Source organism: Pelodiscus sinensis, chromosome 33, assembly GCF_049634645.1.
Source record: "Pelodiscus sinensis isolate JC-2024 chromosome 33, ASM4963464v1, whole genome shotgun sequence".
NCBI lineage: Eukaryota > Metazoa > Chordata > Testudines > Trionychidae > Pelodiscus > Pelodiscus sinensis.
In genome coordinates, this window is record NC_134743.1 from 9114509 (window position 1) to 9137635 (window position 23127).

At 60.7% G+C, this 23127-nt stretch overlaps 1 long non-coding RNA gene across 1 annotated transcript in view; it reads right to left on the reverse strand.

The window, feature by feature from the left end:
• The window catches only part of LOC142823356 (uncharacterized), a 911743-nt gene extending 898410 nt beyond the window's left edge, over positions 1 to 13333 (reverse strand). Inside the window, exon 1 of the long non-coding RNA XR_012898586.1 lies at positions 12394 to 13333. This is a non-coding gene — a long non-coding RNA (uncharacterized LOC142823356). The remainder of the gene's footprint in view (positions 1 to 12393) is intronic.
• Positions 13334 to 23127: the final 9794 nt, after the last annotated feature.

Genomic DNA, 23127 nt, shown 5'->3' on the forward strand with positions numbered 1-23127 from the left:
GGGGATCCAGGCCACCCGCTGGCTCCGGGGTGCAGCCTTGAGCAGGGTCTGAGCCGCCTCGCAGAGCAGGGAGGAGCCCAGGCTGGGCATGGAAGGGACGGGCCCCCCGGGAGAGCAACGGGAACCCTGGAGGGAAGGATCCAAACCTGCAGCTTCTTCCCGCCCTCTGCCCCCCCCCCTCCTCTCCGGAGCTCCAGCCCAGCCCGGGAGCAGGGCCCGGAGGGACGTACCTGCGTGTGGATGGGCTCCTGCTGCCAGTCCCCAGACACTGTCTGTCCCACGGCCGCCGTCAGCAGGGGGCTCAGGAGCTGGGCCCGCAGGGGAGGCTGCAAGGTGCTGGCAGGAGAGAGGGGCAGAGACTGTTAATTCAGCAGCAGGAGACAGAGACTTTCCCACTCCCTGGCCAGGGGATCTGCTCTGGGGGGAGTCGGCGGGGGGGGGGGGGGTCGGTACCTGAGGCTGCAGGCGGCGTTGAGGCAGTCGGCCAAGACCAGCGGGGGGGGCGAGTCCTCCATGATCTCCTGTGAGACCCAAGGAGACAAAGGGGCGTGTGAGGCTGGGCCCCCAAGAGACGCTCACACGGCCAGCGCCCCCACCCAGCAGGATCCAACCCCACTGCCTCCCGCTGCCCTGTAGCCCCCCTGCCCGGCACAGGGCCCCTCCCAGCACCCCCCTCCCAAACCGGGACCAGCTCAATCCTTGTCCCCAGGCCGTCTTCTGCCCCTCACTGCCCTGGTGACCAGCCTCTGAACCTCCTCATCCCTGCTCCCCAGGCGCATCCCCAGCAGCCCGCTCGGCTCCCTTCCAGCCCCCCATGGCCCGGGGAGACCCCTCCCTGTCCCGAATCCCCCTTCCTGTCCGGCACCCCACACCTGCCCCATTTCTGTGTCCCTCCCTCCTCCAGCATCCCCACCCACCCTCCCCATGTCCACCTCCAGCCCTCCTGGTTCCACCCATCCCGTTTCCAGCACCCCCACCCGCCGCCATGGCCCAGGCAGACCCCCGTCCACCCAACGTATCCCCTCCCCTCCTCCCAGCCGCCGCGACTCCCTCACCACGAGCCTGGCCACCATGGTGTCCTTGCAGCAGCGCGGCGCCAGGGTGTCCTCGCCCCTTTGGAGGGCGGCGAGGCAGGCGAGGGGGATGGCCAAGAGGAACCGCTGCAGGGCGGCTGGGCTCTGCACCCCAGAGAGAGTCTGTGAGCCTGGGGCCTGCCTGCCCCCCACGGACAGCTGCAGGGCTCAGGCCTCCCAGGAGTGGAGGTGGGAGCTGCCGGTTGTCCAAGCACCCACACTCCCCCCCCAACTGCTGCCTCAGGCTTGTGGGGGCCCAGCTGGTGCATGACAAGAGCCCCCAGCTTGGGGGGCCCAGGCCATGCAGGAGAAGGGGCCCCAGGGGGATCCCCAGGGACAAGCCCCTCCCGGAGGGGGGGGAACGTGCTGGGAAGGGGCCGGACAATCTCGGGTCCCCCCCGTGTGGAGAAGGTTCCTACCGTGTCCCGGGTGTGGAGCTGCTCTTCGATGTCATAGATGGCCCCTTCCTCCACCCGGGAGTCCACCCGCTCCTGGCAGAGCTCCGCCGAGGCACAGGGGGGCTCTGTGCGGGAGGGAAGGGACCAGGGTGACTCCAGCGGCCAGCAGGGGTCACGCGCCCCCATGTCAGGGACCCAGGGCAGGTTGGGCCCCACACGCCCCTCGCAGGGACCCATCCCCCTTCCACCCTCACATCTGCCAACGCCCTCAGCAGAGCCCCCACCAGGAAGAAGAGAGCCAAGCAGCCCCCGCCCCCATCCATTGCCCAGGGTGCGGGGCAGACACTGGGGCTGCCCCCCCGGGGTACTGGGTGAGCCCCTGGGCCCAGCGTGTTCACGGCCCCTCACCTGGGTCTGAGCGGCTGCGGGAGGTGGCCCGGCTGCAGCTGGAGGCCCAGGCGCTGCTGCTGACTGAGCTGGACCCACAGCTGCAGGGGCTGGTGCGGGGAGCGACGGGCTGGGGGCTCCCGGAGACTGGCAGGTCCCCGGGGGCCGGGCAGGGCGATGCCCCCTGGTGGTAATGGGGGCTGGGCTCCTGGGGCAGGTGTTTCTCTCCACAGAGGAGGTCCAGGAGCCACCCTACCCGGCTCCCCCGCTGGGCTGGGTCCCGCCTGCCCAGCCGCCTCTGGAGCCAGGTCCGGGGGGGCCTGGCCGGTGGGCGAGTCGCCCCGAGCTGGTGGGATTCAGCTTCCCCGCCCGCGGGGACGGAGGAGCTGCTCCCCACCGGCCCTGGGGCCATCTTCAAGGCTTTCCTGAACCACAGCTGGACGCGTTTGGCCATGCTGCAAATGAGGGGAGCAAAGGGGAGCTTGGGGCGCAGCCTGAAGAGCGAAATCCAGGGGTTCCAGCTCCCCAGAGCGACTGCCCCCAGCCCCCAAATGGCCCCTTGCTTATTGGCTCGGTCTTGCACAGGCACTGCAAGGACCTGAGTCTCCTGCCCATCAACAGCCCCTGCTCGGCCAATCAGGGGATAGTCTAAGGTGTGGGGGGTGGAGCGTTCTCCCCAAAGACACCGGCATAGACTTGTTCCAGCCCCACCTCCCCAGTCCCCACAATGGGGGCTGCATCCCCCACCCCACGGCTCCTGCAAACCACCCCCCGTCCTTCAGCTAGTCTGTTGGGTCACAAGCTGGGGGGGGGCAGCAGGGGGAGGTCACAGGAGAGGCAAGAACAGAGCAGAAATGTGGGGGGATGGAGGAAAAGGGAAACCAACCAGGAGAAAGCCCCAGTGGCGCTAAGGACGCAGCCCAGGTGAGGAATCACCTTCTGGCCCTTGACCGAGGGCTGGGCCTGCCTGGAACCCAGCCGGCCCCGGGCGGGATCCAACCCCTGGGGGCTCTTACCTTCGTCACAAAGGTGTCGGGATGTGGAACTCACAGAACGCGAAGGAACCGTGAGGAGGAGACGCACCAGAGCTAAAGCAACCGGGGGTCTCCAAAGTCCCCTGGGCCCGCCCCCCGCTTTTATCAGCCTGAGACGTGGGTCCCTCTGTGAGGTCAGCACCTCCCCACCTGCCCTTTGCCTTGAAGGGTTTGCATGTGTTCATTTTAAACAGAACGTGCTTTGGAAAGGAGCTGTGCAGAAAGACGCATGCTGTGGCTCCACCCTAGCAACAGCCTGGAAAAGGCCAAGGGGAGGGGGGTGAACTCAACATGTGGAGTGGAGAAGCACAAGCATGTGACAAACAAAGCCATATACGGAAAGGTTGAATCGGATTGGTTTAGAAGTTTGTGTTATGTAACCTGTAACCATGTGCTATAGAACAGCAAGGGGAGGGGCTCTCTGCTCGAGGGGCTCTGGCTGATTTTAGTGCCAGGGGCCTTCCCTTTGTGCACATTGAATAAAGTATTGAATTGAATTGAAGACCCTTGATTCTGCCCAGCTCCTGACTCTCTGGGAACCACAAAATCCCAACAGCCTTATGTGCTGAGGGCTGCCCCAAGCCCCTGTGAGGTCACTGCCCCCCCACCTCACCCTGCCAGGCAAATGTCCTGCCTCTGGCCATTGGGAAGTTGGAGCCATTCCTAGGGGTCCCTCCCCCTCCCTCACTGGGCACCCTGCAGCCAGCGGCTCCAGTAGCCCCATAGGCTGCTCCCTGCCCTACACTGCAGGCTTCTTGCACGAGAACTGTTTCACGCCGGAGTTCTTGCGCAAAAGGTCTCGTGCAAGAGTGCCTCCACCCTGCCATGGGCTTTTGCACAAGAGCGTCCATGGCAGTGTGAATGCTCTCTTGCACAAGAAAGCTCTGCTGGCTATTTTAGCCAGAAAAGTGTCTTGCTGAAGAAGCCCCTGGTGCCCGTCCACGCTGCCTTCTTGCACAACAGCTCTTGCACAAAGGGGGCTTAGTCATCGTGGGGAGAGGAATAACTCTTGTGCAAGAAGCCCTGTTCTCTGATGCTTTACTGCAAATTTACTTGCGCAAGAACACACATAGAGTGTAGACGCGCCACAAGCTGCTGCTCAGGAACACTTGTTCTTGTGCAAAATGCCTGCCGTGCAGACGTGGCCTTGGTGTCACCCAGCACTGGACTTCCTGGCCCAGGAGCAAGAGTTAGAGCCTCCCACCCGCCCCGCTGCCTCTCACGGGTTCCTGTCCGGTCCCGGCCCTGGATTTTGCCCTAGCGCATCCCAGCGAGGCCTCTGGGCCTGCACTAGACCCATCGACACGCGGAGAATCCACCACTGCCCTGGAGCGCCTTAAAGGGCCAAACCAGGAAAACTCCTCTCCCCTCCCCAGCCCTGGGGCCCTTACAGGGGTAGACTTGCCACTGGGCACGTGCGAGAGCCAGGCCTGCCAGCAGCCGCAGACCCTCAGCCAGTGGCCACACAATGGCAGCCTGGAGCAGCCAGCTCTGCCCTGCCCAGGAGCCAGCCAGGGGCCTTAGACAGCGCGCACCCTCCTGGACTAGTGTGGAGGTCATGGACCTCATTGAGGTTTGGGGGCAGCCCCCCAACCTCCATGGTCTCCGCTCTAGGCGGAGGAACGCGGCCGTCTACAGGCGCATAGCGGCCGCCATGGCCAGGAAAGGCCACAGGCGCACCCCGGAGCAGGTGCACGTGAAGGTCAAACAGCTGCGGCAGGCGTACGCCAGGGCCACCAGGGGCGGCGCCGCAGGGGCTGCCACCTGCCCCTACTTCCCCGCCCTCGACCGACTCCTGGGGGGCGGGGCGGTCTGTGCCAGCCTGGGAGACAGCGACCTGGGGCCAGAGGGCCCCGACCTGGGCACAGCAGAGGGGCCACCACCAGCTGTCCCGGCACTGGAGTCGGCAGGGTCGTCCAGGGAGGCCATACCAGGTAAGTGCCAGCACTGTCCCCTGCCCGGGGGGGGAGGCGGGAGGGAGACCAGGGACCGCGCGCGTGGGCCATGCCTCCCACAGATCACGCAGCCACCTGTGCACATGCGAGCACATGCCCTGCCACCCAGGGGCCGTGGCCCAATAGGCACATGCGTGTGTGAAGAGACCTGACACGTTCCCGACCCCGGGGCGGGACCCTGCAGGATGCTCTCCCTTCACAGAGTCAGGGGACATCTCCCCCCCCCCGCCCCGGCCACACTATACACGGCACAGGGGCATGGGTGCAGTCTTGGGGCAGCTCCCAATCCCGGGGAGAGCCAGACATCCTGACCATGGCCTCTGTGCAAGCACATCGGTTCTGACAGTGCAGGGCACGGGTGCCCTCCCGTCGCAGGGGCGGGCTGGGCATCGTCCACTGCGTCCCCAGGGAGAACTGACCACTTCTCTTCTTTCTCTACAGCTGCACCAGCTGCTTGTGCAGGGCGCTCCCACACCTGGCAGGAGTACTGGGACCAGCACCTGGGGGTCCTGAGAGCCCTGCACCACACCATTGAGGCCTGGACGCGGGAAGACCTGCAGCTCCGCCGGGAGCAGCTGGCTGAGGACCGAGCCATAAACGCTAACCTGCAGGCCCTGCTGCAGAGCATGCTGCTCCGCACCGGTCCTGCACCTGCTGCCCCCCCCCGCTACGGTTCCTCCTCCCACTCCTGCCCCCCTCCCACCTCTTCCTCCTCAACCTCCACACCCTCATCCTCAATGTCCACCCCCCCACCTCAACCTCTGCACCCTCCTCCCCATCTCCCCGGGGACGCCGAGGCCTCCTCCCCCGCCATGCTGGGAGGCGGTTGGCCCGGCGAGACCTCCACCCCTGAGCCCTGAGCTTCTCCTTCCCCTTCTTCCCCCTTCCAGCTCCCTCCTCCCAGTTTTCCCCCTCCCCTCTCCCACCCTCTTCCTGCCCTCTCCCGCCTCCGTCTCCCCAGAGTTTCATTTCCCCTCCCCAGTTGTGTTAAATAAAGGGAGTTGTTATTTTTGAAAATACGTGTCTTTTATTTGACATCAGGAAGGGGGGGCTAGGGAAGGGTAAGTGGAAGGATGAGAGGGAGGAGTGGGGCACAAGCCCCCGGTGGGGCAGACCGGGGAGACTGTTAGCGCTCCTCAGGGTGGAAGCGCTTCCGCAGGGCCCCCTGGATCCTGACATCCCCTCGATGGTCCTCCCGGATGGCAGCCTGCAGACAGTGCAGCCAGGCTGCCAGCAACGTGTCCACGAGACGCAGCAGAGTCCCCGGGGGCAGGTCTGGTTCCATGTTGCAGTGTGCCGTGGTGTCCCGAGTGAGGGCAAGCAGAGCACTTAGCGAGGTGGACCAGCAAGCGGAGAAACCTGAGAACTGTCTGTCCAGGATGGGAGTCAGGTCCCTTTAATCACAGACCTCGGCTAGCCTGAGGCAACAGCCCCATACACTAAGTCCGACCCTGATGCCCTGCTGGCACTGGTTCCGGCCAGCCTTACCTTCAATTCAGGGTCCACTCAGTGTGGACGTGCTATTTAGAAAAATTCTATTTCGAATTAGTTTTTTTGTCTAGATGTGTTATTTCGAATGAGCATAATTCGAATTAACTAATTCGAAATAAGTGAATTCGAAATAGTGCTGTAGCGTAGACATACCCAGATTTATCTAAACTTTACCCTTCTGACACATTCTGAAGAGTCTTTTTCTTGGAGAGAGACATGTCTTCTGTCTCCCTCAGTATTCTAGAGCAAACCGGCCCAGAGACAAAGGAGGGAAACCCCCAAAATCCCTTTGTCTCAGTTTGAAATCCCTACCTGCATTTCTATTGGCTGAATGCTACCTGGCTAGGTATAGGGACATAGTTAACTCCTTAGTTCCCAGGCTGCTGGTCATCCCTCATGACCATGACAGAAGCCATAAACAGACACTTGTGTGTTAGAACGTATTGGGGTAAGACCCCCCCTGAGACCAGGAGAGAGACCACTCAGATTAAGAGGGACAAATCCCAGCCTATATGCAGAAGGGAAAAATTCAGCCTGTCCAGCCAGAGGCACATGGTATAATATTTACATGAATTATGGGCATTTTGCAGCTGTGTACAGCACCAGAGCAGGTAGGGATCTGACTCATCGCAAACAACCAAGAGCCATTGTTTGTGGGATCCGTCACCTGTGATCACAGAGAGCATGTCTGGAGAATGAAACTGAATGCTAATGGCAAGACAATTCTCTATAAAATTGACTCCAGAGCTGATGTCTCTGGCATTTCAGATGGGACTTAAAATCTACACTTTGCTAGGTCTACACTGCAAAGATAAATCGGAAAAAGAAACACCATTTGCAGTACGCAAATTGTGTATCTTTTTCCGCTTTACTGTGAAAAGAGGCTTTTCCAAAATTTGGCATGTCTACATGGTGCCATATTTTGGAAAAAAAGTCCTCTTTTGACACATCCCTCTTCCGCGTAAAACGAGGTTTACAGGGATGGCAAAAGAGCACGTCTGCTTTTTGGAATTTTTTTCTGAAAAAGCAGACGCTCCTTGGACATGGCATTGATTTCCGGGATACGCCGGTATCCCGGAAAAGTGCTGCAGCCTAGATGTAGCCCTCCAGTCCCTCCCAGAGTAGAAGTCACCTAAAACAGCTGTAACTAGCCCTGGACTTATCTGACCTGCCTGTGCGAGTTCACCACAGAAATAAGTGTTATATCAAAAAATCTTCCAGCAAGTTCTTCTGCCTTTCTCACCAGGCCCATCTTGGCTGCCACACTGCAGCTCAGAAGGTCGCTGGTTGTCTGTGGTTCTTTGATCACATTCACTCTCAATGCAAAGCTCTAGTCTTAGCCTATGGAACTCCTTACTAGGTGATATTGTAAAGACCAAAACTATAACAGGGTTCAAAAAAGAACTAGAGAAATTCATAGAGGACGGGTCTATGAGCTAGGATGGGAAGGGATGTAACACCATGCTCTGAAGTGTCCCTAGACTCTTTTTGCCAGAAGCTGGGAGTGGATAACAGGGGATGGATCACTTGATGATTGCCTGATCTGTTCATTCCCTCTGAAGCACCTGGCATTGACTCCAATGGAAAACAGAATGGGTACAGGGCTAGAAGGAGCATTGCTCTGCTCTAGTATGGCCATTCTTATGTTCTTAGGACCCTGGGCTTTTGAAAGGGGATCCAGTACAACTCAACATAAGAGACAATACTGAACTATATAGCGCACAAACGTTCCCACCAGAGAGACCTTGAAGAGACTAGCTGCAGATTTAGGGAAATTCAGAGTCCTTCATTACCTGGTCACCATGGATTATTTTTCCGGGTGTATAGAGACAATGTAATTGAAAGGCACATTGCGGTGTTATCAAGACACTGAAGTGCATTTTTGCTCACTTGGTATTCCAGAGCAACCAGTGACAGACAATGGACCACAGTTCACTGCAGCAGCATTTGTCATTCCGAACAAACTGTTATCCCAAGCTCCCCACATTACCCCAAGCAAATGGAGAGGCTGAAGGAGCTGTATAGGGAGCCAAGAAAACCCGATAGCAGGAAGATCCATTCCTTGCTCTTCTCAGTTACAGAGCCACACCCATAGCAGCTGCTGAAAACAGTCCAGCACAGCTCCTGATGGGAAGACAATTCAGAATCCTAGAATCCTAGGGCTGGACAAGACCTCAGGAGTCATCGAGTCTAACCCCCTGCCCAGAGCAGGACCGACCCAACTAAATCAACCAGTCCAACTTTGGAAAAGAATTGCTCTCCAAAGGAAAGGGACCAGACACAAAGATGCCAAATAAGATAAAAAAGTTAAACCTCCAGAGCCACATGCGGCTTTTCAGAAGTTAATATGAGGCTCCTTGCATAGGTACCAAATCCAGGGCTGGAGCTACAGGTGCCAACTTTCCACTGAGCCGGAGGGTGCTCGCTGTTCAACCCCAGCTCTGCCCTAGGCCCTTTCCCCCAGGATCCTGCCACTTCCGACTGAGCCTGTCACACCCACGCTTCTCCCCTCCAGTGTCTCCCACTGAGCGAGAGCGGATCCCAGTGGGCAGGAGGAAAAGGAGAAGGAGGCGCTGACCGGTGGGGCTGCCAGTGGGCGGGATGTGGTGAGAGCTGTTTGGGGAGCTGATCAGGGCTGGTGACATAGAACTGTAGCTCTTTGGCAATGGGCGCTGGTACATTCTGGCTCCTTCTCAGGTTTAGGCTGGACACCCCTGGGCTACACTGACATACTGTAATGGCACTAGGGGCGGGGTATTGCAAAATGGGACCCTACCCCACCCTAAGTTATCTTGGGGGGACAGGAAGCAGCCCACCCCTCACTATCCGCTACACAGAGAAGCAGGCTGGGGAAGCGGAGGGACACTAGTAACTCCAGGAGATTTCTTGCCCCAATTTACCTAGAGAGGCTACACCAGCAGGGCCTTGCCTACGGGGCCCCGAGAACACTCTGGGATTGGGCTACTGCCCTGTTACCAGCTATCCTCCCTCTTGAGGGACCTCACAGCTGCTCCTGCATCCCGAAGGCCGAACCTGAACCCTGTAGACTATGGCAAAGGGGCTTCCAGATCGCCTTGTCCCCTCACCACACAGCACCCCCTCCCCAGCTGCTGTCCACATGTCGGCGTCTGTGAGCTGCAGCGCTCCTGCCTGGCTACTGGACAGCTTTCCAATCAGTAACATGGGCGGGGCTATCTGGGGTTGTGCTTTTATCCACATCTGACATGTAAAGAAGAGCACACACAAAACGCCAACACAAACACAACAGATTTCTCTCTGCCTGGAACAACCTGGCAAGGGGTGAGAATTTGTTAGCAAGTTTAAGGGTGCACTAAGCAGCTGAAAGATTTGAAAACATGCTAAAGCAATCGTCACACTCTAGCTGATACCTGCATGGGAAACATACTGAATGATTGACTCTGAATGTACATGTTGCAGTGCTTTGTGCTTTGGAGGACAAGATTAAAAGTCAAAATGATCTGGGCTGACGGGAGTAACGGTCTGAAGTAAACAGGATGAAATTCAATTCAACACAGGAATAAATTGCCTAGGGAGCTAGCGTGGTTGAGGAATCTCCCTCACTGAAGACTTTTTAGAGTGGGTTAGAGAAACGCTTGTCAGGAAAGGTTTCGATAATACCTAGTCCTGCCATGTGTGCAGAGAACTGGACGAGATGCTCTCCCAAGGTCCCTTCCAGTCCTGCGTCTCTGCGGTTCTATACAAACCAACACACCTTCAGCAGTCACACTCTCTTCTCTGGGATGCTGAAATTCGGTGCTGTGGTTGCTCACCCCAGAAGGGGGTGTGCTGAGGTGATATTTCATCCACTGGGTTATGGTTTCCCTTGATGCTTTCCCACCTCTCTTGGGAGGGGGCACAGTGGAGAGCTGATCTCAGTAACACTCACTTATCTCCTGTGTCCCTTCCCCTCACTCACCTGCTCTCTCCATACCAATTATCTCAGCAGCCTCCCGCCTCTTTTCTCTTTTTGCACTAGCCTCACATCTCCCCCCCAACAGAGCCTGGTTTGGAAGGTGAATGCTGGTGACTGCCCACGCTGATGAATGCCTGGGGACTGCCCCAGCCGAGTACTCACCAGTCAGTGGGTGCTCAGCCCCTGTAGCCAAGAGTCAATGGAAAAGGAAAGAAATCGAGAAAAGAAAAACCCTTCCTCCTCTGAGCTCCGGCCTGCTGTGAGGTGGGGCTGCCTTTGTCCAGGCCGTACACGGCTAACACAGGCCCTTCCCCAGGACAGGACCAGGCAAACCTCTGCAGAGCCAGTTGCAGTCATCTGCCTGGCTCAGGGGCTGCTGGACGCCCCCAAGGCCGGGGCAGTCACAGCTCCCTGCACGGCGGGTCTCAAGGCAGCGTGTGGGGGGATGTTTCTGGGACAGCTCAGCCCGCCCTGCTGCCCACTTGCTCCCCCTTGCGGGGTCTCTGCCTGTCTCCTGCTCCCACACAGCACGGCCCTGATCCTCCAGCCCCTGGCAACCCCGTCTCTGCTGTTGGGTTCGCTCCCTCTGCAGGGCCCTGTCCAGCTGGGCCTGTTGCTATATCACAGTGGGACCCTGGCCCCTCACCAACCCTCGGCCCACCCCCACTGACCCTGGCTCCCCCTCCGCGTCGCTGACCTTTACCTCACACCTCTCACTAACCCTCGCTACACACGCCTCACTGATCCTGGCTCACCCCCCACGAACCCTTTCCCCACCCTCCTCACTGAACCCCTCCCCTCACCCCACCTCCTGACTGGCCCGGGCCCTCCTGCCCCACTGCCTCGCCCCCATTCACTGACATATGCCCCCACACCAACCCTCACCCGCTCTCCTCAGCACCCCATGACCCACGCCCCTCACCAAGCCTGGCCCATCCCCCCACTATTCCTGGCTACATCCGCGGGCCCCACTCTCACTGTGCTGCCTCTTTTCTGCAGCCTTGCGAGAGTCTCTGGGCTCCGCAGACCCTGCCCAGCCCGCGCACCCCGCACAGGGGCCGAGGGAAAGGTTCAGAGCCAGAGACTCCTAGGCCAAGGGGGCTGCGGGCCGCTCGTCAGCCCCGTGGGCTTGGTTCCTAGCTGTGCACAGTTGCTCGTATCTCTGTTAAAACACAGATTGTTTGCTTGCACCAGTTTACAAAGTGCCCAGCTTGCGCTGAATCCGTGACCTGTCCCGTTCCGTATTTACACTCCCCGGTTGTGTCATCTGCAAACGTTCTCAGCGACGAGCTCTGCTTTCAGCCCCAGCGACGGGGCCGGCGGGTCTGTGTGGGCCCACAGAGCGGCTGGCCAGCCCTCTGGAAATGCCAGTGGGGGCTGAGAGGGAGCTGCGATTTGGGATGGTAACGTGTCCTTGTCCCCCAGTGATGGCCAGAGCCGGAGAAGGGCTGTGTCTGGGGACAGCACGTGTCATGGCTGGTTGTGAGCACAGCAGGGCAAAAGCTCTCCCTGGCCGTGTGGTGCACAGCACCAAGCACAGCAGGGCGGGTTTGGCTGGCACAGCGCAGGCTGAGCGGGGAGCTGACTGCTCTGTAGGACCCCATCAGGGAACCCCGGGGAGGGAGAGGAACCAGTGAAGCCAAAGGACAGTGTTGGCACAAGAGCTACTGGGGATAAACTAGCCAGGAATCACGTTAGGCTGGAAATGAGAAGGGGGGTCGGGACCAGCCTCCTAACGGGGGAGGGGAGAACAGCCTCACGCGCGTGAAGATGGCGCTTGGTAAGCGTGTGATGGGGATTGTATGACGTGTCCTCCCAGCCCGATGCCCCGTGTTCCCAAAGAAACCAGCCCAGGGTGGCTGGGAAACACCTCCAGGAGTCACTGACAGACGTTAAACAAAAGCTAAACTTATTGTGCTGTAAAATCGTACATGCAGCTAGATAAACCCTGGTAAGACCCTCCCCAAACCATCGCCCCCACTCTCCTGGCCCCAGCAGCAATGCACCCAGGAGTCCCGGCTCCCAGGACACAGCTATGCTGTGCCTGATGGGTGGGGATGGAGGAGAGCAGGTTGCCCACGGGGCTACTCAAAGCCAGAGCAAAGGGAAAAGGCCACTCACCCCACAGCCAGGCCAGCAGGATGGGGATCCTTGTGTACCCAGCTCCAGAGCAGGCAGCTGAACTCCTGCCACGGGGGCGTCCAGCTGGGAGCAGGCAGTGCCCAGGAAACCCCATGCCCCACAGCAGAGGTTGCGGGGCAGCGTAGCCAGGCACTAGTGCAGGCGATGGCCCTAGCGAGAGAGGCAGGCTGAGCTCGGTGTGACGGTCACAGGCTGGGAGGTGGGGGAGATGGGGCAGGCACCCAAGGGGGCAGGGTGTGTGACAGGCCTCTCATTGCTGAGACCCCTCCCTCTGCACCCCCTGGCACTGCCCCAATGGGCGTGTGCAATGGAGACCACAGAGGGGAAGTGACCCTCGTGCCCAGCGCTGTGGCCTTATTTATATCACTGGATTGTGAAATCCGTGTTCTGGGAACATGCTGAGCAAACAAACTCCTCTTGGAACAGCTGGCTCTGGGACACATGGGGCAGGAGGGGCAGTTCCTGAAGCAGGTTTGCAGGGACTCAGTAGAAACGACCCACGGAGGGCTGGTGGACTCGGGACAGGCACCCAGGTTTGGCTGAGGGGACGAGGATCAGGTGCCCGGGTTTGGCTGAGGGGGCGAGGACCAGCCGATGCCGTTAAAGCCAGGCTGATGGCCGTGAGGACACCCTGACTCCAGCTGAAGGCTGTGGGTCTATGCCCACCTAAAACTTCGGTCAACCCAGCTATATTGCATCGGTGTGTGTGAAAAATCCAGAGCGCTGGGGACGTGGTGAGGCCGACCTATGTCCTGGTGTAGCCAGCAGAAGGTGAACAGAAACATTCTCCCATTGACCTGGATAGCATCGCTTGGAGGGGGGATTAACTACGGTGACAGCAAAGCCCCTTCCATTGCTGCAGGGTCTGTATTACAACACTCCAGCGGCACAGTCCTGCACGTGTAGGGTCGACACAGCCCTTGTCTACCCAGGGCAGGGGCATCACTGCATCGGCCTCACCCTGGGGGGCACCCCATGTACCTAGAGCACAATCACACCTGAGCTTATACCCAAGACCTGTTTCCATGTCACTATCTCGGCAAATCCCAGAGAACACGGCTTCCTTGCGGAGCGAGGGCCCAGTGGCCCAGTCCCTGCTAGCCCCTGATGCTCTCTGGGGGCTGTGGGCCTATGCCCACCCTTGGGGATCTCAGTGGACCATGGAGGCGTTTGGCGCCTGTGTGATTGCTGGCTGCGGAGCAGCTTTCGTTGGTAAACGCGCTTCATCATCCACTGGTCTGTTCCAAGGGAGCCGCCGCTGGAACCGAGAGCTGGCGGGGGGGGGGGGGGGGGGGACGCTGGGTTCAGCTACCAAGACCTCAAGCAGATATTGTCTTGCCCCAGCCCAGGGAGCAGCTGAGCTAGGTGACGAGAACCGAGAGCTCCCCACTGTGGACAAGGCCTAAGATGAGCGTTGCCCCCGAGCTGAGGCGTGTCGCTGCCAGGGCGTGGGGCTGTGCAGACGTGTTGGCTCTCACCCCCCGAGCCTGTGCCAAAGCCCGGAGCAGGCAACGCTCTGGCAACTCGCCCTGCACCAGGCGTGAGGCTCCCTGGCCATGCCGTGCCCAGCTCACACACACTCACAGGGCTCCGGGTGGCCAGCACGAGGGTTTGCAGCTGGGCTAGGTAATGTCGAACTGGCCGAAGAGGAGCCCCCAGTGGTGACTCTCCCGGCATCAAGGAGATATGAGGCTAGGCCTGTCCTGGAGTGGGGGGTGGAGGGTTCACACATGTATTCCCTCGTGGGAGCAAGGAGAGTGGGGGGGCAGAGCCAGGTTTACAATGGCACCGTGGAGCTGAGCCCATGCCCAGAAGGGCCCTCCTGCCCCCACCACGCTGCGGCTGTGCTGGCACCCGCTGCCAGACGACCTCCATCTAGGCAGGGGCTGGCCAGCGCCCAGAGGGCTCCGATATGCACCCTGAGCCCCCGCCCTTCTGTCTGTCCCCATTATCCCTGGGCTCCGGGCATTGCACCGTGGCTGCAGAGGGATGAGGAGTAACGGTAGTTTGAACTAGGAAGCCTAGTTCGAAGTACCTAGTTCGTGCCCCGTGTAGCCGCGCTGCACAGGGTTCGAACGAGCGGGGTTTTAAAAATGGCGGCTCCCCGCTTATGCAAATGAAGCCCGGGAAATTCAAATCGAACTAGGAGGGTAGTGTAGACATACCCTCAGAGGCTTGGCCTGAGCCAGCTGGGCTCACCACTAGAGGGCAACACCAGCACACGCAATGGGATGGGGGGTTAGCCTCCCACTGCAGAGAGGGCCATGGGGCCTAGCAGTTAGCGCAGGAGGGCTGGGAACCAGGTTTCATCCCCAGCTCTGGGAGGGGAGTGAGACCTAGTGGTTAGAGTGGGGGGGTGGCTGCCAGGATACCTGGGTTCTGTCCCTGGCTCTGGCAGTGGCCGTGTTGTGCAGGGACTTTGCACCTGTTTCCTCCCCCATCCTGGGTCATCGGCAGGGATTAGCCCTCCCCAGGCCAGGACAGACCCTCAGGGAGCTCGGGGGCTGAGAACAGCCCTAGTGCTGGGTGCGGGTACCTGGGCTGGCGGCGGCGGCTCCGTCCTGGGCACCTGCAGCAAAAGGAACGGTCCCGTCTGTCTCCAAGCCCTGGGGGAGAGGCGGGAGGCCAGCAGCATGGCCTAGTGGAGGGGGCAGGGGGTTGGGTGTAAGAACTCCCGGGCTCTAATCTAATGCCACCTAGTGACTAAGGCACAGAGTTGTGTGTTAGACCCTTGCTCCTCAATTCTGACGGCCCAGAGCCCGGCCCCAACTCCTGGGGCTAAAACAGCTTCCTCCTCCCCCAAACTCCCTTCCAGACCCTGCACCCAGACGCTCTCCTCACCCGGCACCCCAACCCCTGCCCCAGGTCACAGCTTCCTCCTGCCCCCAAGACCCTCCTACCCCCACGAGGGCCCCAGCCAGCCCCACCCCCGAGCCCTGCCCTGCCCTGGCAGCGCGTCCTTACCTCTCCCACCCTCACGCTGTTGCTGTGAGCCAGGACCCATCTTTCTTTGTAGTAGTGTCTGCACCACAGGTCCTCTGCCTGGTGGATGTTGAGGCCTGCAAGAGACACAACAGGGTGATTCTGCTGGCAGGTCTGAGCCCTTCCCCTCCCACGGGTCCCTGCAGGCATCCCTGGGCAAATGGAGGGGCACAGGGGGCAGAAGGGGAACACAGAGGGACGCATCCCCCCTTGGGCCAGTCTGGGGGAAAAGGGCTGGGTCCCCTCCCCCCGCCGCCGGCACCCTCAGGGTGTCCCTGGGGCCCAGGTCCCGGCTGGGTTCCTTACCCCTGTGGTGCAGGAGGAGTTGATACAGGCTGTGCACCCCCTCCCGGGCCAGCCGGCTGACGTCTTCGGATGGGTCCGAAATAAAAAGGCCCAGCTGGGCCACGTGGTGACCCATCCTCGGCCAGTCGGCGGAGTTCTGAGGGGAGAGAAGAGGGGGGGTCCCTCAGCATCCTGGGGCTGCACGTCCCATGCAAACGGCCGCCGAGGCGGGTCTGAGCTCGGGGGACGGACAGAGACACCTCCCGGGGCGGGGCGGGGCCGGCCTTGCGAGGAGACAACCCAGAGCAATGGCCCCGACTGAAGGGTCACTCCGGGGGTGGAACAAGGGGATCCACTGACGGCCACTCCCCAGTCCCCAGGCCCAGTCCCTCAAGAGCCCCCCTGAAGGGCCCAGGGTCGCCCCTCCCCGGGGAAAGGAGAACGCGTCCCATTCCCGGCCCATTCCCGGCCCTGCCTCTGCCTCCCGGGGACGCTCCCAGCCCCGCGCCCTGCAGCCCCAGACCCCCCGGCTCCGAGGTCACTTACGTCAAACCCCGGGAGGGTGGTGGCGACTCCCAGCAGGGCCGTGGTGCTGCCAAGGGCCCTGGCTCGCTCCTGGGGCAGGCGGGACTCCAGCCACGGGCTCAGGTGCTGGGGGGGAAAGAGGCAGGTCAGGACCCGTAGGGAGGTGCCTGTTCTGGGCAGAGCCTGGGGCTCCTCTCGGACTGTGCCCCCCCCAGCCACTGACACTGCTCCTCTCTCGGCCCCCCCCCGAGGAAGCAGGGACAATGGCCCCGTCCCCCCCACGGGGCTCACCTCCATTATGAGCTGCAGCCGGGCGGTGTCTGGGGACTCGGCGAGGAGGCTCGCCAGTAGGGCCTGGAGGTCGTAGGGAAGGGCCCGGATGAACTGCTGCAAGACAAGGGGGAGCCCTGGGTCAGAGGGGGGTTGGGGGATCCAGGCCACCCGCTGGCTCCGGGGTGCAGCCTAGAGCAGGGTCTGAGCCGCCTCGCAGAGCAGGGAGGAGCCCAGGCTGGGCATGGAAGGGACGGGCCCCCCGGGAGAGCAACGGGAACCCTGGAGGGAAGGATCCAAACCTGCAGCTTCTTCCCGCCCTCTGCCCCCCCCCCCCCACTCCTCTCTGGAGCTCCAGCCCAGCCCGGGAGCAGGGCCCGGAGGGACGTACCTGAGTGTGGATGGGCTCCTGCTGCCAGTCCCCAGACACAGTCTGTCCTACGGCCGCCGTCAGCAGGGGGCTCAGGAGCTGGGCCCGCAGGGGAGGCTGCAAGGTGCTGGCGGGAGAGAGGGGCAGAGGCTGTTAATTCAGCAGCAGGAGACAGAGACTTTCCCACTCCCTGGCCAGGGGATCTGCTCTGGGGGGAGTCGGCGGGAGGGGGGGGTCGGTACCTGAGGCTGCAGGCGGCGTTGAGGCAGTCGGCCAAGACCAGCGGGGGGGGCGAGTCCTCCATGATCTCCTGGGAGACCCAAGGAGACAAAGGGGCGTGTGAGGCTGGGCCCCCAAGAGACGCTCACGCGGCCAGCGCCCCCACCCAGCAGGATCCAACCCCACTGCCTCCCGCTGCCCTGTAGCCCCCCTGCCCGACACAGGGCCCCTCCCAGCACCCCCCTCCCAAACCGGGACCAGCTCAATCCTTGTCCCCAGGCCGTCTCCTGCCCCTCACTGCCCTGGTGACCAGCCTCTGAACCTCCTCATCCCTGCTCCCCAGGCGCATCCCCAGCAGCCCGCTCGGCTCCCTTCCAGCCCCCCATGGCCCGGGGAGACCCCTCCCTGTCCCGAATCCCCCTTCCTGTCCGGCACCCCACACCTGCCCCATTTCTGTGTCCCTCCCTCCTCCAGCATCCCCACCCACCCTCCCCATGTCCACTTCCAGCCCTTCTGGCTCCACCCATCCCGTTTCCAGCACCCCCACCCGCCGCCATGGCCCAGGCAGACCCCTGTCCACCCCACGTATCCCCTTCCCTCCTCCCGGCTGCCGCGACTCGCTTACAACGATCCTGGCCATCATGGTGTCCTTGCAGCAGCGCGGCGCCAGGGTGTCCTCGCCCCTTTGGAGGGCGGCGAGGCAGGCGAGGGGGATGGCCAAGAGGAACCGCTGCAGGGCGGCTGGGCTCTGCACCCCAGAGAGAGTCTGTGAGCCTGGGGCCTGCCTGCCCCCCACGGACAGCTGCAGGGCTCAGGTCTCCCAGGAGTGGAGGTGGGAGCTGCTGGTTGTCCAAGCACCCACACTCCCCCCCCAACTGCTGCCTCAGGCTTGTGGGGGCCCAGCTGGTGCATGACAAGAGCCCCCAGCTTGGGGGGTCCAGGTCATGCAGGAGAAGGGGCCCCAGGGGGATCCCCAGGGACAAGCCCCTCCCGGAGGGGGGGGGACGTGCTGGGAAGGGGCCGGACAATCTCGGGTCCCCCCCGTGTGGAGAAGGTTCCTACCGTGTCCCGGGTGTGGAGCTGCTCTTCGATGTCATAGATGGCCCCTTCCTCCACCCGGGAGTCCACCCGCTCCTGGCAGAGCTCCGCCGAGGCGCAGGGGGGCTCTGTGCGGGAGGGAAGGGACCAGGGTGACTCCAGCGGCCAGCAGGGGTCACGCGCCCCCATGTCAGGGACCCAGGGCAGGTTGGGCCCCACACGCCCCTCGCAGGGACCCATCCCCCTTCCACCCTCACATCTGCCAACGCCCTCAGCAGAGCCCCCACCAGGAAGAAGAGAGCCAAGCAGCCCCTGCCCCCATCCATTGCCCTGGCTGCGGGGCAGACACTGGGGCTGCCCCTCCCCGCCCCCCCCCCCCCGGGTACTGGGTGAGCCCCTGGGCCCAGCGTGTTCACGGCCCCTCACCTGGGTCTGAGCGGCTGCAGGAGGTGGCCCGGCTGCAGCTGGAGGCCCAGGCGCTGCTGCTGACGGATCTGGACCCACAGCTGCAGGGCTGGTGCGGGGAGCGACGGGCTGGGGGCTCCCGGAGACTGGCAGGTCCCCGGGGGCCGGGCAGGGCGATGCCCCCTGGTGGTAATGGGGGCTGGGCTCCCGGGGCAGGTGTTTCTCTCCACAGAGGAGGCCCCGGAGCCACCCTACCCGGCTCCCCCGCTGGGCTGGGTCCCGCCTGCCCAGCCGCCTCTGGAGCCTGGCCGGTGGGCGAGTCGCCCCGAGCTGGTGGGATCCAGCTTCCCCGCCCGCGGGGACGGAGAAGCTGCTCCCCACCGGCCCTGGGGCCATCTTCAGGGCTTTCTTGAACCACAGCCGAAAACGTTTGGCCATGCTGGAAATGAGGGGAGCAAAGGGGAGCTTGGGGCGCAGCCTGCAGAGCGAAATCCAGGGGTTCCAGCTCCCCAGAGCGACTGCCCCCAGCCCCCAAATGGCCCCTTGCTTATCGGTTCGGTCTTGCACAGGCACTGCAAGGACCTGAGGGTATGTCTACACTACCCCGCTAGTTCGAACTAGGAGGGTAATGTAGGCATACCGCACTTGCAAATGAAGCCCGGGCTTCCTAGTTCAAACTACCGTTACTCCTCATTCCACGAGTCTCCTGCCCATCAACAGCCCCTTCTTGGCCAATCAGGGGAGAATCTAAGGTGTGGGGGGTGGAGCGTTCTCCCCAAAGACACCGGCATAGACTTGTTCCAGCCCCACCTCCCCAGTCCCCACAATGGGGGCTGCATCCCCCACCCCACGGCTCCTGCAAACCACCCCCCGTCCTTCAGCTAGTCTGTTGGGTCCCAAGCTGGGGGAGGCAGCAAGGGAAGGTCACAGAGGAGGCAAGAACAGAGCAGAAATGTGGGGGGATGGAGGAAAAGGGAAACCAACCAGGAGAAAGCCCCAGTGGCGCTAAGGACGCAGCCCAGGTGAGGAATCACCTTCTGGCCCTTGACCGAGGGCTGGGCCTGCCTGGAACCCAGCCGGCCCCGGGCGGGATCCAACCCCTGGGGGCTCTTACCTTCGTCACAAAGGTGTCGGGATGTGGAACTCACAGAACGCGAAGGAACCGTGAGGAGGAGACGCACCAGAGCTAAAGCAACCGGGGGTCTCCAAAGTCCCCTGGGCCCGCCCCCCGCTTTTATCAGCCTGAGATGTGGGTCCCTCTGTGAGGTCATCACCTCCCCACCTGCCCTTTGCCTTATATGCTGAGGGCTGCCCAAAGCCCCTGTGAGGTCACCGCCCCCCCCTCACCCTGCCAGGCAAATGTCCTGCCTCTGGCCACCCCCCTGGGAAGTTTGAGCCATTACTAGGGGTCCCTCCCCCTCCCTCATAGGCTGCTCCCTGCCCTACACTGCAGGCTTCTTGCACGAGAGCTGTTTCACGCCGGAGTTCTTGCGCAAAAGGTCGCGTGCAAGAGTGCCTCCACCCTGCCATGGGCTTTTGCACAAGAGCGTCCATGGCAGTGTGAACGCTCTCTTGTGCAAGAAAGCTCTGATGGTCATTTTAGCCATAAAAGTGTCTTGCTCAAGAAGCCCCTGGTGCCCGTCCACGCTGCCTTCTTGCACAACGGCTCTTGCACAAAGGGGGCTTAGTCATCGTCGGGAGAGGAATAACTCCTGTGCAAGGAGCCCTGTTCTCTGATGCTTTACTGCAAATTTACTTCTGCAAGAACACACGTAGAGTGTAGACGCGCCACAAGTTTTTTCGCAAGAACACGCAAAAACAAGCCATGTGGATGTTTTCTTTTTAGGCAAAAGCCCCTTTTTGCACAAGATCGGTCGGCCTTTTTGCAGAAATAGGGATCTTGTGGGAAAAGGGGGTTTTTTGCACAAAAAGTAAACATCCACACGGCTTGGTTTTGCGCACAAACCCCGAGCACAAAAACGGATCGGCAGAAAATATGCAAATGACATTGCGTGTCATAGAGTCCCTCGTTAGCATATTTGTTGCCAAAAAAACTCGTTGTGTAGACGTAGCCTAGGAGAGAAGCGATCTCAGACACAAAGCCCTTCAGTAAGAGGGCATAGCCCTGGGGCGTGGTAGGAGACGTACGGCAGACATGGGAGGTCACTCTCCTAGCTATTTGGCACGGAGGAGGCCTCAGCTGGAGCACTGTGTCCAGATCTCAGGGCCATGCTTTAGGAGAGAGAGTCCAGAGGGGAACTATGAAAAGGGATTAGGGACGTTAGATATTCACTGAGTAGTCAATTAACCTCATGATTTCTTATCGGTTACTTGACTTTTCGATAGTCCCCAGGGGCCAGCTGTCTCAGTACTGGCTCGCGCTGGGTGCGGGACCTACCCCCTCTGCGGCTCTGCATTTACAGTGTGTTAGGAGCCAGGCAGGCAGGCAGCCTCGCTCAGTTCCAGTTTGCACCAGGTCCAGAAGCTCAGACCCAGCCCCCAGGCAAGGGCTGCTGCCAGCTTGTGCTGCTGCCTCTGATACAGAGGCAGCAGTACGGAGTGCCAGGAGGGAACTGGTCTAAAAAGCACCTCCCCTTGCGACCTGGCTGCCTGTCATCCCACGCTGCTGCCTCCGTTTTTGGCGAGAGAGAGCCGCCTGTCTTGAGACACCGGTGGGGAGTCGGATTTTCAAAAGGCAGGTCTCTGTCCTTTGTGAGCCTTCCAAAGCGCTTCGGTGGGGGGAGGGGGCAGGAAGGCGGACGACACTCAGGAATTGTAGCACCCAAATCCACGGAGTGTTTCGCCAGCACCTCCTGCAACAGAGCCCAATCCCTGACAGGCTTTTAGGCAAGATAGATCATTTGAAAAAATGACAGACACAGGGTTTTCCGTCACCGCTCTCCCTTTCTTTTATTTCCCTGGGCTAACTGGCTTGTTCCTCTTTGGCTAAGGATGGAAGGGTATGTCTACACTACAATGTTAGTTCGAACTAACGGACGTTAGTTCGAACTAACATTCATAGCCGCTACACTAGCGCTCCGCTAGTTCGAATTTGAATCGAACTAGCGGAGCGCTTAGTTCGAACTAGGAAAACCTCATTTTACGAGGCTTAAGCCTAGTTCGAACTTACTAGTTCGAATTAAGGGCTGTGTAGCCCCTTAATTCGAACGAGTGGGAGGCTAGCCCTCCCCAGGTTTCCCTGGTGGCCACTCTGGCCAACACCAGGGAAACTCTATGCCCCCCTCCCGGCCCCGGACCCCTTAAAGGGGCACGGGCTGGCTACGGTGCCCGTGCCAGGTGCAAGCCTGCTAGCACCCAGCCAGCAGACCCTGCACCTGGCACGGCACAGAGCCACCCACCCGATGTCCCCCAGCCCACCCCCTCTTCCCGGGACCAGGCTGGCGGCTCCCGGAAGCTTGCCCGGGACTGCAAGAGGCGGGTACATTCCTGGGCTAGTGCGGACATCGTGGACCTCGTCCACGATCTCCGCACTAGGCACAGGAAAGTGGCCATCTAGGGCAGGAGAGCTGCCAGCCTGGCCACCCAGGAGCAGGTTTGCATGAAAATCAAGGGGGTCCACTGAGACCCCCGACCCTGAGCCCTGAGCTTACAATGGCCGTCCTGGGTCAGACCAAAGGTCCATCTAGCCCAGTAGCCTGTCTGCCGACAGTGGCCAACCCTAGGGACCGTGGAGGGGATGGACCAAAGACAGTGACCAAGCCATTTGTCTCGTGCCATCCCTCTCCAGCCTTGCACAAACTTTGGGCAGGGACACCACTCCTACCCCCTGGCTAAGACTACTCCATGGACCCAACCTCCATGACTTGATCTCCCTTCCCTTTAAACTCTGTTCTAGTTGTAGCCTTCACAGCCTCCTGCAGCAAGGAGTTCCACCGGTTAACTATTTGCTTTGGCAAGAAGAACAACTTTCTCTTACTAGTTTCAAGCCTGCTACCCAGTCCTTTCCTTTGGTGTCCTCTAGTCCTTCTTTATGGGAACTCATGAAGAACTTTTCTGAATGCACCCTCTCCACCCAACCCCTGCTTTTAGAGACCTCTAGCCTGTCCCCCCTCCGTCTCCTCTTTTCTAAGCTGAACAGTCCCAGTCTCTGTAGCCTCTCTTCATCTGGGACCTGTTCCCAACCCCTGATCATGTTAGTTGCCCTCCCCTCTCCCAGCCTTAATCTTCCCCTCTCCCACCTCCTTTTCCCAGTCTCCCCCAGTTTTGTTCAATAAAGACAGAGTCAATGTTGGAAGAAACGTTATCTTTATTTTGTACATCAATAAGAAGGGGGGCTAGGGAAGGGTAAGTGGAAGGAGGTGAGGGAGGAATGGGGTACGAGCCCCCGATGGGGAGGACTGGGCTGGCTCTGCAGGCTTCTGGGGGTGGAAGCTCTCCTGCAGCCCCCCGATTACCCCCTCTCCCCAGATGGCAGCCTGCGGCAAGTGCAGCCGGGCTGATGGCTGAGTGGTGTGATGTGCCCAGTGTGGGTACTACGGGCACTCCAAGCCAGGACTGGTTTTCAAGCGGGGCACCCCTTAGAACTGTCTGTCCGGGGTGGGGGTCGGGACCCTTTAAGCGCAGCCCTCGGCTAGCCTGAGACTGCATCTCCACGCTCT